This window comes from Marmota monax, unplaced genomic scaffold, assembly GCF_021218885.2.
Source record: "Marmota monax isolate L192 unplaced genomic scaffold, Marmota_monax_Labrador192_F-V1.1 WCK01_AAM20220418_F8-fsc00014, whole genome shotgun sequence".
NCBI classification, from domain to species: Eukaryota; Metazoa; Chordata; class Mammalia; order Rodentia; family Sciuridae; genus Marmota; species Marmota monax.
In genome coordinates this window covers 20,448,076-20,459,681 of record NW_026695222.1, presented here as the reverse complement: position 1 = coordinate 20,459,681, position 11,606 = coordinate 20,448,076, and the positions used below count along the sequence as shown (strand labels likewise).

Below are 11,606 nucleotides of genomic sequence, written 5' to 3'. Positions count from 1 at the left end.
AATGTGTCCTGCTTTATCCTCTCAAGCATTTTTTCCCCCGTCAAGTACTTTTTTCTATCTATTGCCACCTGAGGCCTTTGGACTCTCCATGACTGGGGACTGGATCTTGACCTGGCAGGAAGGAGAGAAAGTGTGCTCTAGTTGGGAAGATGTCGGTAATTGTGCAACTCCCCCACATCTCCTCCCGGTGCTACTTTGGGTCCTCCATCATTTAGCACTACAGCGTGGGGCACGGGTCTGAGTTTCTGATCTGGAGCTGGCAGACCTATGTCTCTGCCTTGCCCCCTCTCGCCCTCCAGCCTCTGCAGTGACTTGCCCCTGCCTTGTCTATTCCTGACTCCTGCTTCCTCCCAGGTCTCTGTTGCTGTGAGCCCAGGACACTGAAGGCCCACCCTTCCCACGGTATGGACATGGCTGCTACAGTTCTCTTGACCCACCAGATCATCTAGCTGATGCAGCAGGAGTTGATTCCACTTGACTCCAATTTAACTGTCCCGAGCCCCTTCCTTATATTGCCAAGAGACTTCCTAACAGATATGTAACCCGGTGATTCAGGCAATTATTCACGTATTCCCCCACATCATTAGTTTTATGGAACACTGCCAGGGGGCATATTTTTCTTTCCTAGGACTCTTGAGAATAAAGAAAATAGGACTCTTACCATGAAGTCATATTAAGGAGTTTATTCCTCAGAAAATACCCCATAGCACTTTTCTAAAACCTTATATAGATTGACTGCATTTAGGAAAGGAATTATTTTTATCTCACCTGCTGCTATGGGAATCACTGTCCGGGCCTCCTTCCTTCCAGGGCATGGCTCTTAAAAAATTCTATAGTATCTGCTGACCACAAAGGGGTGCCTGTGGTTACTACAGGGACCACACGGCTCATGTTGGATCATGTTGGGTTTAGCCAGGAGGACTATAATTAAGTCATCCAAACCAGGATGGATTTTGGGGGGAAAGGTGCTATTATTAATTATATTTGGATAATAGGTGTAATTTAGGACCGACCAGGCCCACTGGGACACATTGTTACCCTAGACTTAGTGCTCTAATTCTACCACTAAACTGAAATTTCCCTGAATGGATATGGCAGATGGAGTGAAATCAGAGAGAATCCAGCTGAATTGGGCAAAATATCTGCATTGTAATCCAAAGTAGTGATTTTCTCAACTGAACTGAAGGATATCAGTTCCTATTAAATAATGCTGCATAACAAACCACTTCAAAACTCAGCGACTTAAAGCAACCATTGTTTATCCTGGCTCATCTATCTGCAAGGCGGTTGACCCAGCTGGACTTGAATGCAAACTACAAGTGAGGTCCTGCTCTGCTTTTATTAATACTTAATACTTAATACTCCCTCTCCATGGACCAGTGGTCCAAATGGGACCTGCTCTTCCTCGGCAAAGGCAGAAGCAGAGCAGACACAGGATGCGTCCTAACCCCAAAGCTTGGGTCTGGTATGCTGTCCCTTCAGCCGCATTCCTTTGGTTAAAGAAAATGCTCTGGAGAAGTCCAATCTCAGTGTGGCAGGGAAATAGACTCAGTCTTGGGTGAGAAGTAAGCCCAAGAGGCAAATGTAGAGGTCGTAGATGGAGGAAGGCAAAGAATTGGGGACAAGAGTGCAACTTACCACAGGGGACATTAGACAAAAAGGGCTTTGCTTGTCCCCTCTTCAGTCCTCTAGAGCACTGGCTGGGTTTATTCAGCCCTGTGTAGCTAAGATGTTGACGGAAAGCAATCACAGGATGTTGGGTCTGATAGAGGCAGGGAGCTGCCCTCAGCGGCTCTCCACATAGAGGGTGCAGAGCAGTGGGCTCACTTTGATGCAGACTATGACTGTCCAAAAGAGGAGCAAAACGATGAGGAAGAGACTTAGAGAAACCTTCATATTCAGAATAGCAACCTGGCCCTGGTATGTAGGTGTCATGGATGGAAAACTGTTTTCATGTATCAATCAGATCAATCATTTATCTTCCCATAGGATCGGGGAGTCAGGAGATGCAGAGAAGAATTGCAGATGCTCAGTCCAATACTTCTCCTTTCTGAGGAGGGGAAACAGAAACCTTTACCTGTAGTGTTAAAAGCAAAAGTGTCCCCAAGTCACAGGTTTTTCAAAGGATGCGCACAGACCCACAGAGCACCATTGGTGGGTATTTCCAGTGCCGCTGGCGAGGTCTGATCTGCCAGTTCTTGTGTTCCTTCCATAGTTCCCTGTGGACAAGTGCTGCTGTGGGCTTGGTGGCCCCTGTAATTCAGAGTCTTTTCTTGCAACGCTCCCTTCCCCTGACAGTGGGTCAGGTCCTGAGCCTTTGCCTACCTGCTGTCAGAGCCCTGTGTGGCTTCCTCCCAGGTAGGAGAGTGGGTAGTGAGGGCTGGTTAATCAGAGACACCAATTATGCTGATTATGCCTCATTCCACAATGGGTCACCCTTCTCAGAGAATCTCCTATTTAATATTTAAACAACTTGGTTGGGAGTTCAGGATCAGAGTGAGGCAGGCTAAAGAGAAGCATTTGGGAAAGGGAGTTTCAGAGCCAAGCTCATCTTACCCCACAGACAACCGGGGGTTCTTTCAGTGTCCCAGGATGGCTGAGACTTGGAGCATGGCGCTGATCGCAAGGAATGCTCAAAGTCTGCAGAGGAATAGGAGGATTGGCTCACGGTCACCAGGCCCAGTAGATTCGTACCATCTGCTGTAGTTTGGGACTGGAATGTCCTCCAAAGGTCCATGTGTTGAAGGCTCTGTCTCCAGTGTGGCACTGTTGGGAGGTGGTGGAAGCTTTAAGGGATCAGCCCCAGAAGATGGTCTTTAGGTCCCTGGAGGTGAGTTTTTCTTCTTTCTCTTTTTTGCTTCCTGGTCTTGAAGTAAACAGTTCTGTGTCACTTTACAGGCCCAAAGCAATGGCCAGTTGGATCATGGGCTGAAATCTCCAAAGCTGTGACAATAAACCTTTTTTTCAATAAGTTAATTGTTTCAGATATTTGTTACAGTGGCAGAAATCTGACTAATACACCATCCCTGTCCATTTCTGTCCTCTCCTGCTGCCATTCTTCTAGTTTAGGCCTCATATTCTCTAACTTGGGCTCTTGCAAGGTCCTAGCTGGCCTGCCTGACTCCTTTTTCTAATCTACATAGAGAGCAACTTGAGTTGTCTTTTCTATTTTTCATTACTTATATAATTAGAAAAAGAGTTTAAAAAGTACAAAGTATACAGATATTATAGCTAACTCACATATCAATGAAAACTAACTTTCTACCATATTTTATCCATCATTTATCCTTTATTGAAACAGAATACATAAGAAAATGTAGCATAATTGTACTGGTGTTAATTTTCTGAAAATGGACATAGCCACATAACCAGCATTACAAAACGAAACAGAACCATCCCAGGCTCCTCTTCTACCCTCTTCTTGTATCCTCCACACTGCCCCCATCAAGGTAACCACTGTCCTCAATCTAACAGTCTAGGTAGGTTTGCCTATTTGTGAACGTCATGTAAATACAGTTGTTCAGTGTGTGCTCTTTCAGTGTGGTATTTATTTTGAACTTTCTTTTCTTTTCTTTTCTTTTTTTTTTGAGAAAGATATTTTAAAAGATAAAGACTCCTGTGTTCTAATTCTTTGAATTCTTTTTCCTTTGACAAGCACATCATAAATGTGATAATGTATGCAGCCCATGTCCTTACAGGCTTGCGTATGTGGATAGCTTTGTTTTGGAGGTGTTACTGTCTGTATTGAAGCGAAGGGTTTTATGATATAAGGAAGTTCTGTCACTTGCTTACTTCACACAATGAGATTTCTAAATCACACAGGGTGATGTGACTCACTTTCCTTTTTGAACACATACCTCCCCTCTTTCTAAACTGTCCATTCCTGGAAGAAAGAGTAATGTTTTATTGCTTCTTTGTATCCTGTGATGCTTTATGAAGATATTTAGGGAATGGATGTGTCAACGAAACCATGAGCAACTTGGTTGGTTCATGGACAACCATATTCCGTATTTCTTCCTCTGTTGGCCCCTTTTTGGAGAATGACATCTTCTTTTTCTTTTCCTTTCTTCTTTATTTTTTGCTTCTTTATGTATGTCTATTAGAAGCTCCAAAGACTTAAGTCCATAGGCAAACCCAGCATAGAAATTTGACTTCATAAAATGTTCCTTCAGAAGAGATAGGCATTGCAGAGCTGGTGTGATATTTGCAGGTTGTGCCTCACCTGTTTTTCTGGAATGGGGGACAATGGTGTTCTATCTAGGGTTTTTCTTACTATAAACAGAATTATAGAAATCTGAGGTGGTTACCACATTTGATTCACACCTTAACATAATTGGCAAAATATCACTCATCTTCCAGGTTAGCCTTCCCTGGGGTTTCTGTTGAATTCTCTTGGTTCTTCTAGGCTTCCTGGATTTGAGACCACAACCAGAGGGAGATGGGTCCCTGTTGACATTCTGAGACACCATCTCAAGACTGTGTCGGGTGAAGGAAAATGGCCCTGTCATGCCTCACTATCGCTGATGACACCAAGACCTGGAACTTCATCCTTCCTTGGGACTTAGATTCTATGGTCCTACCTCTCACCAACACTCACCCAGAGTTGTCTTAGTACTCTAATGCAGGGTAATGGAAAAATTTCCCTTTTAGTTTGTGATGGGAACCTTGGTGTGTCTTCATCTGGATGACGTGGACGAGTCTGGGAGTGCTCTGATCCCCAGCATTCTTAACTGTGCTGTGGACATAATATTACTTTTTCCATGAATTTTTTGGGAGAATGAAACTGTGAGTTATAAAGATGTGAAAATTGTACTCAATCTATTTTTCTACTGTGTACACAGGTAGACAAAAGGCTAGAAAGAAATAGATGTGTTAAAATACATATACTCCCACTGAATTTTTGAGTCTGGCTTTTGTTTATTTATATTTTTAATTTTTATTTTTGTAGTGGGGATTGAACCCAGGGGTGCTCTACCACTGAGCTATGTATCTTTTTTATTTTTTATTTTGAGTTACGGTTGCCTAGGTTGGCCTCAAACTTTGCAATCCTCCTGCCTCAGCCTCCTGAGTCACTGGGCTTATAGGTATGCACCATTGGCTTTCTTTCTAAATAATTTATCGTGTGCATTTCCCTATCTCATTATGAATACTCACTCTCCATTGTTTTTTGAAGTTGCATAAGATTCTACCATCTGGTTGCACCTAACTGCTTCCACATTATGAGCCCTTTATTTATTTTCAATTTTTCACCAAGGAGAGTTCTGAGGTCAGCCAAGCCTATTTTTTTCCCTCTTTTTAACCTTTTGCTTTGCTTTGTTTTGCTTTCAGCCTGAGATATTTATAATTCATTTTTGCCTTGCTGTCAAACAGTGGGTTTCTTTCTTTCTTTGTTTAACCAATTATGCCTGGTGTATCATATACCATTTTGTTTTATGATTTTAGGTTTTTTTTTTCTTTTTTCTAGAATGTTCTATTCTAGACTTGATTGGTGTTTTAGTGTCGTTACATTTTTGGAGACTTTTTATGGGATCACTAAGCTTTTTTCTTTTTACACATTGGATCATTTTTCTCCATCATACATACTATCTGCTCAGTATTTTCAACTCTAGATTCTAAAAGATACATTTCAAATTTATTATTTCTTGGAAACTAAGGTTTTTGCAGTATAAATTCTGCTCTTTATGGCTTCCAATGTAAACTGTAGTTCTTAAGAGTGCATTTATTGTTTGTCTGCCTCCTTTAGTTTTCATCTAGACTTTTTCGCACTTTAGCCAGCGTTGTGCTTTATGTCTTGTCTCATTTTTTCGTCTCCTTCTCCCTCTCCGGAAGCCATTGCTCTTACCAGGGGCACGTGGGACAGATCATTTTCCACCTGAGTTCTAGTAACTCAGTTCCACTTGGTAAGTTCTGTTCTTTACAGGCATTATACTTCATCAAGTGCTTAGAAAAATAAAACAATAAAAACAATGCTTACTTCAGATGTCTTAAAAAATGTTTCCTTGCCATTTATCGATGTATATGCCAAACATACAATATACTTACATTCATTTATTATTTATAAACTTAGCAAAGGGGATATGTTCTGAGAAATGCATCATTAGTGACTTCATCATTGTGCAAACATCATAGGATGCATTTCTACTATGTGATAAATCTTAGGTACCATCATCATGTATGTGGCCTGTCATTGACTGGAGCATCAGTATAAAGTGCATGACAATGTATGCACACACATGACACTTTCTTAAAATTCAAAGGCATGCTTTCTTTGTATCTTTAGGCAAACTACAGTCCATGGATCAAATCTGGGCTGTTCACTCATTTTTTTATAAATAAAGTTTTATTGGAACAGGGATGCCCTCATTCACATACATATTGTCTGTGATTCCTTGCTTCATACTATAGTTTAATTCCAACAGAGACTGTATGACCCACAAATCTAAAATATTATTAGCTGGTCCTTCATGGAACAACTTCACCTACCCTTGTGCTATTCTCTGTTTAATCATTTCTAAATGAAAGAAGAATTTCTAAATCCATTGTTTGATTTGAAGGATTATAGACTGTATGGTCCCCGCAGGTGTTGATCAAGTTGACTTAAGTTAGATCAGGAGCATATCTGTAAGAATACTCATGGGAAAGAGAGAACGCTCTCGTTCTGGGTAATTGATAGAGTGTTTATTAAAGGATTCTCTGCAAAAGTGCAGGAGGAGTGAAGGAACCCCAGAAAGGAGTGGTGCAGTGCCCCAAGTCCAGTAGCCATGAGGGATCTGTACCTTCAGCCTGAGGATCTGGGGGAGGGAGGAAGTGCCCCCAGAACCCAGGGAGAATTGCTGCATGGAGAGTTGCCTGATGAGAGGTGTAGCTTTTAAAAGAGGCCTTCACCTGAATCCTGAGGACTTGCAGGGAGAAAGCTAGAGTATCGAGAACTCCACCTCACTCTGCTGCCCTAGAAGGTTCTGCTGGTGCCCCCGCCCCCAATTTCTGAAGTCAACTAGAATCAGAGGGCAGCATTTCTCTACTGTACCTCATCCAAGTCTACCTTTTGAGGCACAGCTGAGAGTGAGGATGGATGAGTAAGTGAAAGGCAACCAACACTTGGGAGTTTAATTCACAGGCTCTAGATCAGAGCTGTCCAGTAGAACTTTCCACAATGAGAGAATTGCTTTTTAACTATACTATCAAACATGTCAGCCACGAGCTGCATGTGCCTAGTGTTTCCCAGGAATATGACTACGAACTTAGGAACGGAATCTTCAATTTTATCTAATTTTAATTTAAATACCCACATAGAGGTAGTGCCTACCACTTCAGAAGTGTAGCTGAGGATGGATTTTCATTTTTCTTGTTTCCTGCTTCATGGAGTGTAAAACATAGATTCACTTCTGGAAGTCTGAGATAGTATCTCTCTCCTCTCTCTCTCTCTCTCTCGCTCTCTCTCTCTCTCATAGAAATAATATCTGAAACTTAGAACCTCTGAGAAGCATAAATTCCAGGCTTCCTTTTACAACTGTCTGCCTAACGACAACTTCATACCCCACCTTGGATCTCTTCCACTTCCCTTCACCATAAACTTGTATTCAGATGTCTCTAAGCTGAAGTAGAAAACCATTCCTGGGGATTTTAGGGAGGATGGCTTTAGAATGCTCTTGGAGCACACAAGAGGGAATCTGTTGTTTTTTTAATCAGTGAAGATCTGGGGTCTCTGTTTGGGAGCTGGGGTTCAACAGTGCCTGCCATCCTTGACACTTGGCTTCAGTCTGCCACTGAGAATGATTTATTTTTATCCATTCTCTTCCATGCTATGGTTAGTAAAACTTTGGCTCAGAATTTGGGACTCGTTCGATTGTGATTCTCTGCTCCAGAGCATTCGTGTGTGTATTTTGGTGGGGAGCTGGGAGAGGTCACATCAGGACGACTATGAGGATTCTGTTAACCTCAGAGCCTCCTTTTGTCATTTTTTCTTTACCATTGTCACTGTTGCTTCTGAAAACAGGTCATGATTTTGAATGTGCATAATCTCAGGTTTGATGCAGAATTAATTCCTATTGCTTGATTTTCACACTGAGACATTAATTACTATTTGTTTTGCATTTGCATTCACAGGTATCTGTGGAGGGAAATTAGCATACTTTGTTGTTAGACCATTATTGAAATGACAGTTGGGAAAATATTTAAAAAATATTGTCTTTCTTTCTGTTTTCCTCTCTGGCATTGCCATTATTGTTTTTTATCTTCTTGCACAATTTTGAAATTCTGGGTAAGAAATGGAGACCATTTTGGAACATTGGTACCTAGAACAAAATCCAAGGTGTTGGAACTGGGGCTTGGTAATGGCTTTTGCATTTGTGTATAAACAAGCCAAACCGGTCCAGCCATTCAAGGTTGGGAGACTGGGTGACTCAGAGGTGCTACCACATGTGAAATAATTCTTTGTTGCTTCAACCCTTGGAGGGCTACATCTAACACATTTAGCTGGGTGCTTTCTGCAGTCAGGAGCTGCCTGTGGTTGGAATTAGAATAGCAAGCAGAGAGAAATTATGGTCTTTTTATTACTTTATTAGCAAAGAATCCTGAAAGTGGAGTTAGAGAACCAGGACTCATGGCCCCGCCATGCCACAGAGTACCTGAAGAAACTTGAACAAGCCACTTTATCTCTTTATCTTTGGAAATTGTACTTACCCCACTGTGTTGTGGCTCTAATGAGGTGAGGCACCTTGACAACTCTGGAGAACCATATGCCTTTGACAGGTGGTTGCAGCTACAATTTCCAGCTTTGTTATCTTAGTCAGTCTCTCACCACAAGGGTGAGATTCGGCCATGCCTTCGTGCATGTTTTTGCCCATGGACAGGCTACTGATAGCCAGGGTAACTCAGCCTGCATTGGCAGCAGAACCTGGCCAAGAGGCTTCCCTGCTCCTGTGTATTTCCCCCTACAACAAGGAGTTCAGGTAGGGGCAGCAGTCTTAGAAAAAGAGGAACCTTCTTTTTCATCCATATCAGTAAAAGTTAATTAGTTCAGCTAATTTATCAAACATCTACTTTGTCAGTTACCAGGTGTTCTTGTTTCCTATCATTAGAGGACTTACATTCTAAGAACACACTTCATGTGTACATATTCTCCTCAAAGCTGGGAAGATATAAGGGTTGATTAATTGATTGACTCATTCATTCATTCAATAACTGTTAGTTGAAACTTCTGTGTTTCTTCTGTGTTTCAGGCTTTGGTGATTTGAAAGTGAACAGGATAAGATCTCAGTGTTTAGAGTTATCAAACTCTTCATATGCTCTGTAAAGGAATCCTAGGTGGGGTTCATCACACATTCAGAAATCAGGACTCGCTCTTTTCAAAGATTCTGATCAGTCATCTGGATTTTGAACCCAGTCCCAGGATGTTGGAGAACAATCTGAAAACACTGCTCTATGAATTCCAAATGCAGCAGGGGATACAGACATGTGCACACACACATACACACACACAAATGTATATATACCCACCAACAAAGAAGCTCATGAACTCACATGCACACAGTCAAACACACACACACACACACACACACACTCAGACTAAATCAGTATAGGATACCCAGAAAATGTTTCTCAGAAGAAGACATTAGCTGCTCAGGAACAGCAAACTCTCTGGTTATACCTGGCTTCTTGGCCCCCTCCTGCATTCAGTCAAGATTTTCCTGTCCTCAACCAGGAGACTTGGACATAGATTTTCTATTTACAACATGTAGGTTTCCATAAGAAAATAAATTCCACTTTCCATTATAAATATGTACATTTTATATGGAAACACACACCACACACACATATATAAATATACTTATGAATACTTCACCCCCTTATCAGAAAATCCCTCTGCAAGTAGAACCACTTCAACTTGCTGTATAATTTCATACGCTTTTTGCACATCACTATTTGTGTAACCAATATATTATTTTTGGATTAGTTTTAGGAATGATTATTTGTTAGACCTTTGCTCAGGGACAAGTTCTGTACAAAGCACTTTGTATGCATTGTCTCCTTTAATCTTTGCAACAAATTCATGAAGTAAATATTATTGTTTTCCCATTTTACAATGGATGCAACTGAGGCTTAGATAGTGAATATCTTGCCCCAAATTTCACATTAAGTACAGTCATTCCTAATTTTCACTTTTTAAAATGACACCAAAATCCTATGGGCTATGTACTTACTTCCTTATAATGGATTCCTAAAAGGGGATTGCTCGTGGGATTCTGGCCCCCATCCTGGAGAGTTCCTATTGCCAATGTTCCTTCTTTCTCAGTTGCTCTTGTTGCCACAAGACTCACAATTTCCATAGAGGCCCACATAGAAGTCCATAGAGGACCTTGAATAAGCCCCTAAGCACTAAATCTATAAAGCCTAATGTATAAAACTACCCTGCTCTCTCATGAGCCATCAAGAAAGGGATCTGCAATTGGCTTGTTTGCGACCCAAGTGCCTGCTTTTCTGAGGTAGTCTTCCTGCTGTAGATACAGGGGAGCGAGTCTGGACTCAAGGGACCCCCCCCCACACACACACCTACACCTTCTCAGTCATCAATGTCTCTTGATGTGTCTCTGGGAAGAAACATATAAAGGCCAATAAGATCAGGTTGGGGTGATTCTGTGACAAGGTGTCAGCATTTATGGTGGTACCTGGATGGTGACAAGCACCTGGAAAAATGTTCACCATGACCCCTGGGTGGTGACTGACAAACAGCATCAATCACCAGAAGAGTGGGGCTCAAACCTGAAGGGAATGTTAAAGGAAACTGTAAGAAAGACCCCCAGGCGTCCTGCCTCTTCAGGCCCCTGGGACACTGTCAGAGGGGAGACCTTCATAAGTAGAGGCAGTGAAAAGTGGGTTCGCCCTTGTTCGCCCTTGTGGAGTAATGCAAATTGCTCTCCCTCACTCCTGATGTCTTGCACAACAGTTTGAGGACATTTGCAGCCTCTAAAGTCGCTAACTTTTGGAGCTGTACTCCTACATTACCTGAAACCGTTTTCAAGGCATTAGTAAGCATGCATGATGTAACTGCCATCTGCATTATTTTGCAGACACTTTAATGAACACATGCGTTTCTCTTGTATCTTTTTTTCTAAAGGTCTGTTGCAGCCACATTTTTAGAAGTCCTAATATTTTTGGAGGACCTTGAATAAGCCCCTAAGCAATAAATCTATAACACCTAATGTGTAAAACAACCCTGCTCTCTCATGAGCCATCAAGAAAGGGATCTGCAATTGGCTTGTTTGTGACCCAAATGCCAGTATTCTCTACTCAGCCCTCTGATGCACCTTGCCAGTCCCACTCAGTGCTTCAATAGCAAACAGATTCCATCAGCATATGGGTTGAATTAGATTTAGTTACTGTCATAACTGCCCCTGCCCCAGTGGAACATGAGCTGGGATTCTCTCCCATGTTTGCATCCTCAGTGACTCACCAAAGGTGTCAAGTGCTGCATGGGAGGACCTCAACAAAATGTTCATTAAATACATGGAAGAAAAGGTGAATGGTTCAAGCTCATGAGAATGTCTCTAGATCAGAGATTCTCAAAGTGGGGTCCCTGGACCATAAACAGAAACTAGCAACTTGCT

At 41.9% G+C, this 11,606-nt stretch overlaps 1 long non-coding RNA gene across 1 annotated transcript; it reads left to right on the top strand.

Moving 5' to 3' along the window:
• Positions 1-2,502: 2,502 nt before the first annotated feature.
• Positions 2,503-6,371, top strand: LOC124085932 (uncharacterized). Its single transcript, XR_006849634.2, has 2 exons — positions 2,503-2,830; positions 4,406-6,371. It is a non-coding gene; the product is annotated as an uncharacterized LOC124085932 (long non-coding RNA).
• The last annotated feature ends 5,235 nt before the right edge of the window (positions 6,372-11,606 follow it).